The following is a 14,925-nucleotide window of genomic DNA, read 5'->3' on the forward strand; positions in this document are numbered from 1 at the left end:
AAAAACTCCCTAATAAAGATGACTAATATCAGTATCAACCGCAAACTATCATGTTTGAAGGTTATACATTGATATTAGGTATCGTTGAATTAAAATGAAACACACAATAAAACAACAATACTTATTTATACTCAAGATTAATTTATTATTTTGTTTATAGCTGAAATTCACTCGTTGAAATCAAATCGACTACACGTATTGACAGGAAGCAGGTCAAAAATCCAAACGTTTCACCTTTTTCATCTCCAGGGAGATTTATTTGAAGAGTAAGAAAAAAATGGCAATCTTATTTAAAACTTTTACCGGTACTATACGAAAGGACCCAGAAGTTTACCGGTCAAACTTGGATAACATTGTTTTAAAAGGAATGTTTTTTTCCTTTTGTGGTCATCCGCAGGTAAGAGGCGGAATGAAAGTGGCATATATCTTTCCTGCCTCGCTACCCTTCGCGAAAATAGAAAAAAAAGTTTTAATATCCTCCAGGACGGGGAAAAATGGTAAACAAGTTTTTTCGCCAAGTATATTTAATTATCCATGACAAAACTATTGTGATATCGCGCTGTAGGGGCGGGTTACTTAGTGCTGCAATTATACCTTCTGTTTTTTCTTCATTCGCAATTCTGTTTTCATAGCTGGTTTAGAATCCTCTAGCTTTTGTTTTTTTACAGTCTAAATAAAATTTATATTACATAAAAGTATGGATTCAAATTCAATACGCTAGTTTGTCTTCTCTAAATTTATTTCTGATCGATCCCAATGTTGTTAATAGGAAAAAATAATTTCTGTTGAATATTTAAACGTGATGTTCATGTTCTTAGAATATTTGGAATCACTGTTATGCTGTGTCTACACATTTATTACATATCCCATTTTTTTTCCATATTATATACATTAATTATATATATATACTATATACATAATTAATTTTGAATAAAGACTTTTTGAAAACTTGACACAAAGATATAGTTGTACGGTATTCTTATACAAGGTTGTGGAAAATAATGAAGGAAATAATATCCATTTATTGTTTGTGGACTTGTAGATTAGAATGATAAACATGTTCTATGAAAATATAGAGAAAATACAAGGGCAAAAAGATAATGAAATAAGTCAATACCTTTGAAAGATGATGTAATAAATGTATTGAATTTGCGCCTTTGTCGCACTCACATCCAAGAGATTTCTCGTATATTTTTTTTTCCGTTATTTTACATTTCGCTTTGTATAAATAGTTAGGTACATATATATCAACGTCTCGACAAGTGACAGCTTGAATTTTCATCATTGTAAGTGAGGTCGGAACGAATATTTGGATGTGCAAAAGTTCTCGGAGTATACGATGAAATTTGAAGATCTGTTTTCTTGTTTACTTTTTATATTAACTCAAAATTCGCGACTCTACCAGATATTATACGAAATATAATTTCGGTAGAATAGTCTCGGATATTTTGTTAAAATAAATTCTTTGGAAATGTTACTAAATTCAATGGCATTTATTGAATACAGTCCGTATATCGTAGTGCATTTGTGATTTTAAACGGCTTTTCAGTACTGAGTGGATAATAACTTAATAGCTTTAGCTCTTGCTATTTCATGATGGCCTGGTACTTTTGTAGCTTTTAACGTATAATCAATTATATTTGTTTATTGTCCTGTTTATGCGCGTGACTTTGTTCGTAAGGATAATATTTACATAGATATTAGTGACATAAATTCAAACGAAAATCTTTATTTCTTATGATAAAAAAAAAATTATGTCGAATGGGTAGGTATTCTGACCATTGTCTCTGGACATTGATATTTTAAGAGAAATTAGCTACTCTTCATATCACCTTGGGAACTAAGTATTACAGTTTGGCAGTAGATTATATGATGAGTTGGTGATACCTCTGCAAAAGGGCTTGCAAAAATTCCAACTACCAATAAGTGATATTACATATAATATAAGTGACAAATGTATAATAACATAAATAGAGATTTAAGGTAGGGCAGACAGATAATTTCTTATTTATATGTACTCTATAATTTATACCTGACACATGTTCGGATAGAGAATTTGCTTAATTCATTTTCGAAGAACGTATTAAATGAAAATCCATTATCCATTCCGAACATAAATTATACTATATTACTAGCTGTCCGTAACACTTTTGTCGAGATGAAATAAGAATATTATTTGCGCCACCTATCAGGTCCAATCTGAATCCAGGAATCAATCAAATACAGACAAAAAATCAGTGAAAACGATCTAACCATTTAGAAAGAGTTACATACACACGTACCAATAGGCCATTTATAAATATGAGGAAACACCAAAAAAAATTTTTTTTTTATGGCATTGGTTGACGGACGAACCTATGGGCCACCTGATGGTGATGGTCACCACCACCCATAGATAAAGGCGCTGTAAGAAATATTATCCATTCCTTACATCACCTATGCGCCACCAACCTTGGGAAATAAGATGTTATATTACTCACCCTTTCAACCGGAACATAACAGTACAGTGTACAGTTATTTGGCGGTAGAATATCTGATGAGTGGGTCGTACCTACCCAGGCGGGCTTGCACAAAGCCCTACCAGTTCAATATTTTGATTTGTTTGATTGATTGATTCTTTTTTATCATAAGCGTAGTATTTTATTGAGTAACATACTTTTCTATTACACAATTGGAAGACACCATGCTGCAATAGAGCTGGCTGGAAGATACACGTGTTAGAGTTAATTGACCCATGTCCAATTGTATACGGTGCTTCGAATTTGAAGTCGTGATCTTCACTTAAGACCTACGCATTCGCAATCCAATAATCTCATCCCAGTAGAAAATGATGATGATATCGTCATTACCGATTTCGAACACGGTGGCTAATCTTTATTTATGGAGACGGACTGAGAATTTTTTGACGGAAAAACGCAATATTTTTTATCCGCCCGACCTGGGGTTATAACCCAGGACAACGAGATCTGCCGCTTAATTCCCAGCCACGGAACCAATGCGGAATAATTATATTTATATAGTAAATAAGTAAACAGTTTATTACATTAAAATTACATTGTTGAACTGAATAAAACTTTTCATCAAAATAATGCAGAAATCCATGTATAATTAATATGTTACAAAACCGATTCATCACTTACTTAAAATTGAAAATTTAATTCTGATCAACGACAATGAACACAACTTTTCAGTTTAATTTACGTGTTTTCGAACGGCAGTTTATCTGAAAACATGTTAAATAATTAATTAAAACCGTCGCATTATACACTTATTTCACTTGATACCAATATATTAGCGCGGCTTGGTCACGCTCCAAGGTATAAAGTTAGTGTACATTACAAAGCCTGCTTTGTAAACGCTTCTAAATTCGAGGTCTGTTTAAAACCTTCATAGCGGAAAACAATTTTCTGTTGAAAGGAGGGCTTTAAAGAGCTCCATCCTTCTTTTCTAGTAGCCTTTCAGAGTGACGCTCTTATGTAAAACGAGTTTAATGTCCCATAATAAAAATGACCAGGTTTCTTTCCCAACAATGTTTATGTGATATTTATGATAAAATATCATAACATTAAATTATTTTGAAGGTTATCATTAGTAATTTTTCAATTAATTGACTGTCTAAAATGACTAGCAAATTGATTATTTGCTAGTTATTTCAGAAACTGACAGTGCAGGTGTATAATGTATATATATGTTGACAAATATTTTTTAATATAAAAAATCCAATTTTCTGATAGTGGGACTTAAGTTTTTGTATACAGAGTGTTTTCTGTTCAGTTAAATTTCTAATTTCAATGACTGTTACTGAGAAATTCTTGATTGAAAAACGTAATAACTTTAAATTGACCCAACCCAATATTTGACTCCGAAAATGCAGTATTATAAACTATCTAGAAGAATGAGATATAGTGAAATATATGAAGAATATGATTGAGATATCGAGGTTAAATTAAAGTCGCAAAAGTTAATAAAATAATTTTTAACAATAATAAAATAGACGCCCTCTGCGCTCTTCTTTTAAAATATTATATTTGTAAAAAATTCATCTGCCTTATTGTATTTATAGATAGCATTATTAAAATTCACCGTCAATTTAGTTTCAACCGCAAATGTCAAACACAGAAGCCATCGTCTGATCACTGCAGATCAAGACGGAACCGATTGAATACGGTCCTCTCGTTCCATCGTAAAATATATGAAAGGGATGGACATCGTCCATCGACTCGCCGACATGATTAGATGCCGGGTATTGGCGTGGAAATGACGTGAAGGAAATTACGGGCATTGAATTATCGTCGAAATTTAAGTGATGTGATAATGCATTTTTGAGGTTTATAGCGAATCATTATAATTAAAATGAACCAAATACGTATTGTAAATTTTGTACATATATATCGTGTATACGATAAAAACTGATTGGTATTTTTATTAAAATCTTGAAACATTGACTGCCTCATTGGTCTAGTAGCTACATATTCCTAATTCCTGGGTTTAACCCAAAGGTAGGCCAATAAAACGTTATTGGGTTTTAAGTCGAAAAATTCTCTGTAATAGAACAGTCTAGAGTTTGGATGGGTGTACACTCTCTCGGTACACATTTTGAAAATTACGCAAAGGTGTTCTAGTTTTTGCCATACCATCGGATTATGAGATTGAGGAAACAGAGAATGCATCTGTGGTTTTAAAACGTTGTCGCACAGGATTAGCTGGTTGTCTGACACTGATGTATTCCTCATAAATTTTGCTCATTTTGTCAATACCTAAGCACAGATTCACTGACATTATCTGACGGCAAAGTTATTCGACACGTTAGAAAGAATTCAGAGCTTTATTTAGTTTCCGTGGCACAGGAAAGTTAACATTGTCAACTTCCAAACTTCAACTGTAGTATCGAAATTCAGAATATATGTATCACAACTTATTATATACCTACACTAACCAAATCTAGTGCCTACCACTGGCCTGAAACATGATAAATGGGTAAAGTCTAATCAGTCGTGATACATTAAAAAATTTAAAAGAAAAAAAATTGAACGTAAAATAACAAAAACATTTATTAAGGAATTGAATCGAAATTGAAAAATCGAAACTAAACTTTATGATTTTTCCCTAATATTCATATATTTGCTCTTTACATCCAAAACGGAAATTACGTGAAAACAAACGGCCCCATGCGTTCTATACGGCTGGCTTAATGGCGAAATTATGCAAAATGTTCTCTTTATGTTTGTTTGAATTTATCTAAAAAGGGTTTATTAAATAGTTGTACGTTTATTATTTGTTTAATGGTTTCAGTTATTTCCTATTATTTATTTTATATACATTTATTTCAAAATAGATAAAAAAATGTGATGACGCGGTTGTTTGAAGGAGGTGGATCTTTGCCAACAAGTCAAGCTCTAAGATTTAAAAGGATTAATTTTCAGTAATATACTCTTGTATAGATTATTTTCAATGATAAACTTTATTCTAAATGGAATTATCAGCTGATACATTACTATCAACACTCAAGAAAAGAAACTGTTGATTTTTCAGCACCAAAATACGGATATTAATACAAGAATGAACGTTTATTGTTTATGAGGGACAGGAAAGCTGGATCATGCAAACCATTACTCTCCCGATATTTGCCTTAGCTCTCGTGTACTTCAGCTATCCGCTTTAGAATAATTAATGTTCCATTCAAATCATAAATTCTGAATGCAGTGAATCTGAGATAAATGTAGATTTCATATACATAGCGGTATCAAAAGAGGCGATACAGCAAGATTTTATAAATATAAAAAGTAAAAAATAACTACAAATGTATCACTGCTGGGCTCCTCTTCTTCTCTCAAGAAGAACTTTCAGATAGATGACATTTCGGTAGGTGGACTGACTGTCTGGTGGAGTAAGTGGTCAACTTTCCATAGATATACTGTAAGGAATATTATTCATGTCTCACCTACCTAATATAAATTGTCACTAACTCATCAAATCGGAACACGACAATACTAAATATTGCTGTTTGGCAGTACATGGCAGGATGAGTGGGTGACCCCACCACCAAGTAAGAAGTTAGGATCTCAACAAAATACTTCATTGTAACTTTTTTTATGTATTTTTTTATTGTCCCCGGTCATCTTCGTGCACTCCTCGCGCTCTCACTCCACTGCTGTTTTGTGCGACATGATACTCTCGTAAGAACAGACCATCTTCATCCAGCACCATTTAGTATCGGAGTATGATTAATGCCAGATTCCTATATAAGTCGTATATACTGTAAAATATCCTAAAAATACAATTTTTTTCTAATCTCTTGATTAATTATAAATATAAATCCATATTATAAAGGCAAGTCCATATAGAATCATGAATGATTTGAAACAATAACCTTTGCTTGAGATTTACGCACTATGATTATTTTTATTAAGTCTTATGTGATAGGAATGTCGGTATCTAATCTATCCTAAATATAATTAACTACTACTGTTTCACAAGTTTTAGTCGTATGCAAAATATGAGATTACTCGGTTTAGCGAATTAACCCGAGTGGAGCTAACTCTGCATTGTTGCTAATAAAGTTATTGCAACAACGATAACTTTACAAAGCTATCGAGGTTTTTTTTAAATATGTTTAAAATGAAAAATATCATCACGGAATTCAATAAATGAATCTTCCAAAGATTAAGATAGTTGGGAATTCTTCAAAGATTCCTCTAAAGATAGCGTCTGGTAGATAGCGATCCGAACTCAATGCAGTAACAGCCTCTAAATGTTCCAATTCTAAACAAAATTAGAATTTGTACCCACTCCTGTAAATCAGAAAGTTTGTAGCTCGTTCCACCAGACTGCTTCGCTGCAGATGGTGAATAAATACGTAAAAACATTTTATCATCCCATACAGGTTCCCACAACGTTTCCTATCGTCATTAAATACGAATTTAAGCAGGTAACACAAATTCCACCTAAATACCACACACATTCCACCTAAAACGAGTAACGCAAATTGACATACACTATCGTTAAATAAGTGATGACTTTTTTTTTATTGAATATATTTATTCGAATATTGTAAATATATCGCATCTTGCAATTATACAGGTTCATTCAAAGAGCTAATTACAATGCTGTGCGGTGTAATATGATTTTGCTAATTAGCTTCATTCATCTTGTGAAATATCTAGTAATTAAGATATGATGCTAGTAATAATTTTCAAATGCATCATTAGGATAGCTTTCCTAATGACATATTTGAGAACAAACAAATATAATTACGTGTGTTGACATTTCCGACCTATGTATATAGTTACATAGGACATTGATCGAACACTACTAGAAAACCATATTTGATAAAAAGATCGTATAGCTTTTATGTTTCGCAATTAATCCAGATAATCCCGATTCATCAGTCTAAGTTTGCTAAATGCGCAATGTAGTCGTGATGACTTGAAAGTGTCACGGGGTAGGTATTCATTGCAATCTAAAAATGTTTTCATATGGAGTCCCGATTTTACCAAAATGAGCATTCTAATATTAGAATGGTCTTTAATAGAATAAGTGATAAAATAGTGTCCGGTGATGTAAAAATCAAGAATTACTGATCGTTACATATTTTAACTAAGCTCATGGCATATTTTAACTAAACTCTAGTCCCTGAAACGCTGACCAAATAAAATGGAAAAATTCAGCCAAAAAGTGAATGATCATTGGCCGATAGAAGCTGATGACGTAACAGCCGATCAATAAACATTCAGGTAAAAAAGTCATCAATCCTAATCTCAATCTAATATATTTAAAATATAGTTTCTAAAATTGAAGGTGCAAAAGTGACTTTGATTATGTTTTAGAGAATTATTCTCTAGTTGTAACATTTAGCAGATTTCTATTTATTTCTAAAATATATGATACATCTCTTACTCCTAATATATTATAATAAAAAAAATACACAGTTTAGTAGATATAAGTAGATTTAATCTCACGTTTCGGTGTCATCTTTACATTCAAACTCCGAAGTAGTGGTTCCGTACAAGCATTCGTCAGGCGTTATTCAGGCAGTGCGGGCTGGCTTCGGTCCAGCTCTGAAGGTGTTATTTAGGTCATTCATTAAGATGCGGCCTTGTTAAGCGTTGTAAATGACTGCAAGTGGGTTATGCTTTAGTTGGTAATGTATAAGGAATGTAATGTATTATTTGGTGGATTAAATTAACAAAGCTTAATATATAGCTGGTTCAGATAAAAACAGAGTACGAGAGACTAAGGATAAGTCTGGTATGAGAGAACATTTGGTACATTACACAAACATTGTTGCTAGGTCAAATTAAGTCGTAAATATATTTTTTTACTTTCATTGGAAATAAGAGCCGTAATAGCCAATTAATAGTGCACACTTATGCATGGACAAGCATCATTTTTTATATTTATATTCATATGTAGACTGTCTAATGAACTAGTTAATGAACATATACATTAGGCATAAACTGAAGCAATATTTTTTAGATTTACTTTAAGTGTGTATGTACGTATTTAGATCTGTAGTATAGCGATAGTATTTAAATGTATAAATTTATAGTGTAGACTATTGATGGCACACGTATTAACCTTAGTGGTTTTTTAGCTGCTATCATTATATTAAATATTGTACTGTCATTTTAAATGGATAAATAAATTTAAAAAAAAAGAAAAAATTACTGCCAGTAGTTGGCACTGTAAGAAATATTATCAAATTCATTTTTAGAATTTTACTGCAAATCCCATCAACGTCCATCGAAGCAGCATAGAAGAATAAACTTCACATTTTCATGATGTGGACCTTATCCAAGGAGTCAGACTCTTACTTCGCTTTGTATTAGTACAACTAGCCATTTAATATTTATTAATATTAAAATGTATTAACTATTGCTTAAAGACTACTTACTATTTAGTCAATGCACTAGTAATTATTATAAGTAAGATTTTAATTTACGCTTGTACTTGCTCATTCGTTCAATTAGTACACGACAATATACAAGTGACGTTTAACAAAAATAGTATTAATATTAAACGAAACGGCTGGTTTTCAAATTCTACTGAACTCCTAGTAAATAAAATGCTGGATAAACTATAAAATATGAATTTAAATTAATTAAAGCTATGATAGTAAAGAGTATGGAGGAATGGGGACCATGTTGTGAGGAATGTCTTGAGCTTGTGGATGGATATAGAGGTAGGGGACGACCAAAGAAATGATGGATGAATTGGGTGAAAGACGATATAGTTAGCAAGAATGTTACTTGTGAGATGACGTCCGACAGAGAAGTATGGAAGAAGAAGACATGCGCCAATCCCAAGTAAAATTGGGATAAGGACAGGACGATGATATGACAGTAAAAAGTGTATACTTCATTTATATTTTTATGGTAACAGTTGGCTTATACCATAAATATACATTTAAATCAATTTTTGGTGATAGCACTTTGTATAGATTGGCCAAAATTAATTTTCAATTATAACATCTTCAATTATCAATATTTACCAAATCTGTTTCATCGGTGAAACGATATAACAAATAAAATAATAAAAATCTTAAAAGCTTATCTAGCTATCCTGAACTCCTTGTTGATTTTTCCAAACTTATATTAAATTTATATCAATCGATAACTCAAAACTGATTAAACGACATAAGCATTTTGACATCGATAAATTGTTAAAATTTATACAATAATATAAGATGACATGAACGAACTTTTGCTAAGAAAATACTTTTAACTGTAAACAAAAACTAATCAACGTCACAGCTACAAAAACTGAAGATTTGTTTCAACTTCAGTCGTACAATCGCTACCAAAAGTTAGTAAATTCAAAGCTAAAACCACAGACACGTCACTTCTAGTCTTATCTTGACACATTTTGGTCGTAACACTAATGAGACTAGGGCATTTAGGCTGACGTTTTAATTAAAAGAACTAAAACGTACTATATGATGAGATATGTCTGCAACTTGCTCCGCGTATCATCAAATACTATGTATCTAATGATAGCGTATTAAATGTTCCTTAAGAACAGCTCGAAACAAAAATTTGTATGTAACGTATTGTTTATTAATTGCATGTCACTCCGCCCATACATCACCGATTTATAGATCTACTGTTGTGTCGATTCGTTCAATACAATAATTAATACTAATATTATAAGCGACAGTATCTCTGTCTGCCAATCTGTCTGTTGTTCTTTCACAAGCCTCTAAACCAAATTAGATGAAATTTTATTTAAAAAAATAAGCAATCTTGAACTACTAGGAAGGACATAGACTTTTTTAGGTCTAACGCCTGACGAAAATCCAATAAAGGTCTAACGATCGAAGCCGCGGCCGACAACAAATTATTTAACTAATTACTAACCGCACATAGAGTAGAGAAGTGGAATTATCTTAATCACTGTACTTATCTAGATCAACATCAATATACATAAGTATATCTGTTAAAGTTGCATATAATATATATATATATATATATATATGATTATCCAGGATCTTATTCATATTGCATTTAAATCTATCTTTTGGTAAATCCATATCTTTTCTTTTACAGAACTTTTCACAGTTTTGTTTAGTATCCTTTGCAGGCCCGCTTACATAAATATCACTTACAAATAAATCTACGGCTTGCTGTGTTTTGATATGATATTGAGTGATGATTACACGTGCAAGGGAACAACTTTCTTAAACATGTTTAGTGGCGTATTGAAAGTGTATCTAATTTGTCATATTGATTTTAGTTAAAAAAAAAAACTTATTTTTAAGTCAATGTTCATATTTTTTAATAAAGTTTTTCAATTATTTACATCTTGTTACAGTATGTAAAAGCTACAGTGAAATTCAAATGAACAAATATACGCATATCAACAAATATTAAGCTCTACAAATTAATGTTTCTGAGTAAGTTATACGAATCGAAGTCATTTATAAGGATAAAACTATTTCGCCGGTTGTACATAAACGTGTAACATACGTAAATAAGCCGAGAAGCATGAAAGAAGTCTCATTTGCCGAGAGTGTTTCACTCGCGTCGACTAAAGGTCCCATTTGTTAGGCCGCGATGAGTTTGCTCAAGCATTGTTAGGTATGGGGTACACTGAGAAAATATATATTTACAACATGTACATTCACAGTCGATTGATCGCTTTGAAGGAAGCAGTAATAATCATTCAGTGTCCAATGCGCAATGGTAATAAATCCTTCTTGGAATAAGGTATTGTGTACTAAAATTCCGCAGATATTTTTAACTTTCGTATTTTTCATTCATTAATTCAAATCGTTTATTAAAAAAATAATAACAAATTATTCAACAGTAGATTATATAGATAATAAAAAAACGTGGCTCTAATACTTGTTGACTTTGAGGCAGGTAATATATAATTATATAATTTTAGTGAACTAACATAATGTATTTCAAATGTTAGACAGGAGTAACGACTGAGTTTTTTGCCTTCTCGGTAGAATCTATATTCCGAGCCGGGGGTAACTTGACTTTTAATATAGCTTGTAAAATGACAATTCTTGAATAAAGTATTTTTGATTTTTATTTTAACTAACTCTCAATAAAAACATAATTAATGCTACGTCTACGATTCGAAACAACATCACTTTACTGTTGTCAATAATATTTATTTATTTATTTAATTGGAGAATATATAGTTGATAAACAAAAATAACATATACTTAATAACTATTAGGCCAATAACAGTTCTCACATATAACATTATATATGAAAATAAATGTATCATTAGACGTAAGTATTAATTAAATTTATTATTTATCATTATTAATTTAATATTTAATCTGAATGTCGATTACCCACTCTAAATTTATTACAAAAAAAAACTTTGATTTCAATATAAATTCTTTAACGAGTCATCAAGTTGTAATTGATTTATTAAAATTGTATTCATATTTTTAAAAGTGTTTCGAATTCAATTAAAATACTAGCCAATAAAGCGGATCTGGTGGTTCAGGCTCGTATAACTTTATACGGTAGCCATGCTAGTAAGAGTACAGAAATCGCTTGAATTAGAATTAAAACCAAATAATTTCATATTCTTCTTTAAATTATATAAATCTTATTGCATCACAAACTTTACTTGAATAATGTCCAAGAATATTTCCTCTTCTATACGCCGCGATATACCTTTATATTTTTTTCTGCCAACCGTACAGTTCCTATTAATTAGAGAGTTTCTCATTTCGGGGACTTCGCATGAACAAATGAAAACCTCTAATTACTCTAATTCTTCTGACTTCTCTGTACATCTTTCTTTAAGTTTCTTTGTAAATATATTTATTTCCTTCCCTCCAGAGTGATGCGTTCGTAACTTTTGACTTTCCCCTTTAAGTTATATATTAACTTTTATTGTTCCAATACATTATTATTTTTCATTAAATTAATTATATCTAGATCTTTATTTATTAGTATTAACACTATACTTGTTGGTAGGTCTAAATGCAAGCCTGTCTGGGTGGGTACCACCTTCTCATCATAATAAAATATTGTATCACCAAGCAGCAATATTGTTTTCTTCCGGTTTGGAGGGTGAGCCTATGTTACAGGCATAAGGGACATAATATATTAGTTCCCAAAGTTGGTAACGCATTCTCGATAATATGAGGAATGATTGATATTTCCTACTACCCATGTCTATGCACAGTGATCACTTACCATCAGGTGACCGATTTGCTACCATGGTGTAATAGAACGTATTTATTAACTGCATCAGTATATATGAGTACTTTTTATATCTACTCTTTTATATCAGTATATATGTATATTCTGCCCTCTCTGATTTTCATATGTTCTAATCTATGGATTAGAACATAGGTTGTCTTGAAGAAATTCTTAGGCATTTTGGCTCCATCAATTTTTTTTTATTTTGCTCTATTTTATTTCTGTTTAATTTATGTACCGTACAATAAATTAATATAGTTCGGCTAATTAGTTAGAGGCGTATTATTTATGATATACGCCTAGTACTAGCTACTGTAAGATTCTATCCTAATTACTTATATTAGCATAATGACATAAATACATATACTATTAGATATACACAGCACAATCAGTACCGTGCCAAGCGTTAGCAAGATATATTAGCAGAGTACGGACGGATATATATCCGTATATAAGCAATATCGCTTTTCTCGATCCAGATTGTGTTACCGCACGCTGCACGTGTTTTTATTTCGTGTGTCTTCTAAAAATACTTATTCAAATTGTTAAATGTAAACGGATTTATATAATTAAAATAAAAACGGGTTTTCTTTCGTTTTTTTGTTAAATATTATTTTATTATTACATACATTTATGGAAATCTAGATTATATATGGTTAATTGAGTTGTTATCACCATAATTGTAAACAAACGTCGATCCGCCTTTAATTGAGATAACACTCAGTCTACTTTTAAATACCTCATATACAAATACATCTTTATATAAAGGCAAAGACAAAACAATATTTTACGTTCTGGTAGGGCTCTGTGCAAGCCCATCTGGGTAGGTACCTTCCACATATCAAATATTCTATCGCTAAACAGTTATACTTAGTATTATTGTGTTCCGGTTTGAAGGCTGTGCTGTGAGCGAGTGCAACTACAGGCATGATAAGGGACATAACATCTTAGTTCAAGTGGCCGTTTTGCCCGTTCGCCTCTTTTTCTTTTTTTCGTCAATAAAACGCATTTTCGCGTTTCCCGCGCATGATAAGGGGCTGGGGGGTCGTATGTGGGACTCACCAGCGTCCGTCACTCCGTCTCTGCGAGGGGCGTCATGGGATCGCTTGCGAAAGCTATCATAACGCCCTGACAAGTTCCTTTTGATGACCTATATCAAAAAAATACGTGTGCGTCTCGCGAGGCTGACACAAGTGATAACTTAAACTAATCTAAGTTGAACATGCGTAAGAGAGAGGGAAGCTCGCCAAACTGGTGCCGTAACGCGTTACGTAACGAAGCGGCTTATTTATCACTTCAAAATCCTTTTTCTCTGTTTGGTAACGACTGGTTTCATTGTTATCTATAAAAATAATAACAAATTTAAAACCGTCAATGTGAAATATCCACATAGTATTGCAAACAAATAGGAAATAAAAAAAATCCAGATAGCCAATTTAACCAATGATCTTGGTTTAGAATAAAGAGCGTAGACAAATCACAACTTTAATAAAATTATAAATTATTTGCTCTTCGCTATACTTTTAAGACTAGATGTAATTATTTTATAAATTAAGATAATAATTGTCTTCATTTATAAGAATGATTTCTTGAAACGGTGTTGATTGAATTTCTCATGAAAAATGTTGTTGTAAATGTAGCATTTTCTGTTATAAAAATAATATATTTTCAATACTAATTATAATTATTATAAATATTAGATATTCGATACTCAGTATAACTAAATAGGTCTCATAACAATATATTTAGTTACTGTAAATAATAAAATTGTATACCTTAACTCAACGCATTAGCAGAAAGTCGATGTACGGGATAAAAAGCGCAATCTGAAATAAAAAAAAATATATATATTATATTTAGTATGTTACGTATTATTGTATGCTTAAAATTTATTTATCAATAGTAATTTCAATGATTTAGTTTTTTTTATTTCATTTCATTCATTTCTTTTTTATGTTTAATTCAATTCGATTAACTCTGATATAATATTTAATTTATATTTCCAATATGTTACTTGATAAAAATAATATAACAGTACTGCTGAAAAAACCAAAAGTAATTAATTATTAATGGGTTACTAATAATATAGTTCACATAATGGAAGCAAGTTTACAACTAGCTTATTTTACGTAATTATTTTTAGTAACTTTGGGTTTTATAATTTTTATGTATATAAACTATTGATTACCTATTGAATATTGTTTCAATTAAATACAGTTATATAATTAATAGGTATGTACACTTAACTTAT

General features: G+C 31.2%; 1 protein-coding gene across 1 annotated transcript in view; it reads right to left on the minus strand.

The window, feature by feature from the left end:
* LOC125068797 (connectin-like) overlaps positions 1-14,502 on the minus strand; it is an 85,366-nt gene extending 70,864 nt beyond the window's left edge. Inside the window, exon 1 of the mRNA XM_047678112.1 lies at positions 14,450-14,502. The gene's annotated coding sequence lies outside the window, so the exon portion shown is untranslated. The remainder of the gene's footprint in view (positions 1-14,449) is intronic.
* Positions 14,503-14,925: the final 423 nt, after the last annotated feature.

This window comes from Vanessa atalanta, chromosome 14 (assembly GCF_905147765.1).
Source record: "Vanessa atalanta chromosome 14, ilVanAtal1.2, whole genome shotgun sequence".
Classification (NCBI taxonomy): domain Eukaryota; kingdom Metazoa; phylum Arthropoda; class Insecta; order Lepidoptera; family Nymphalidae; genus Vanessa; species Vanessa atalanta.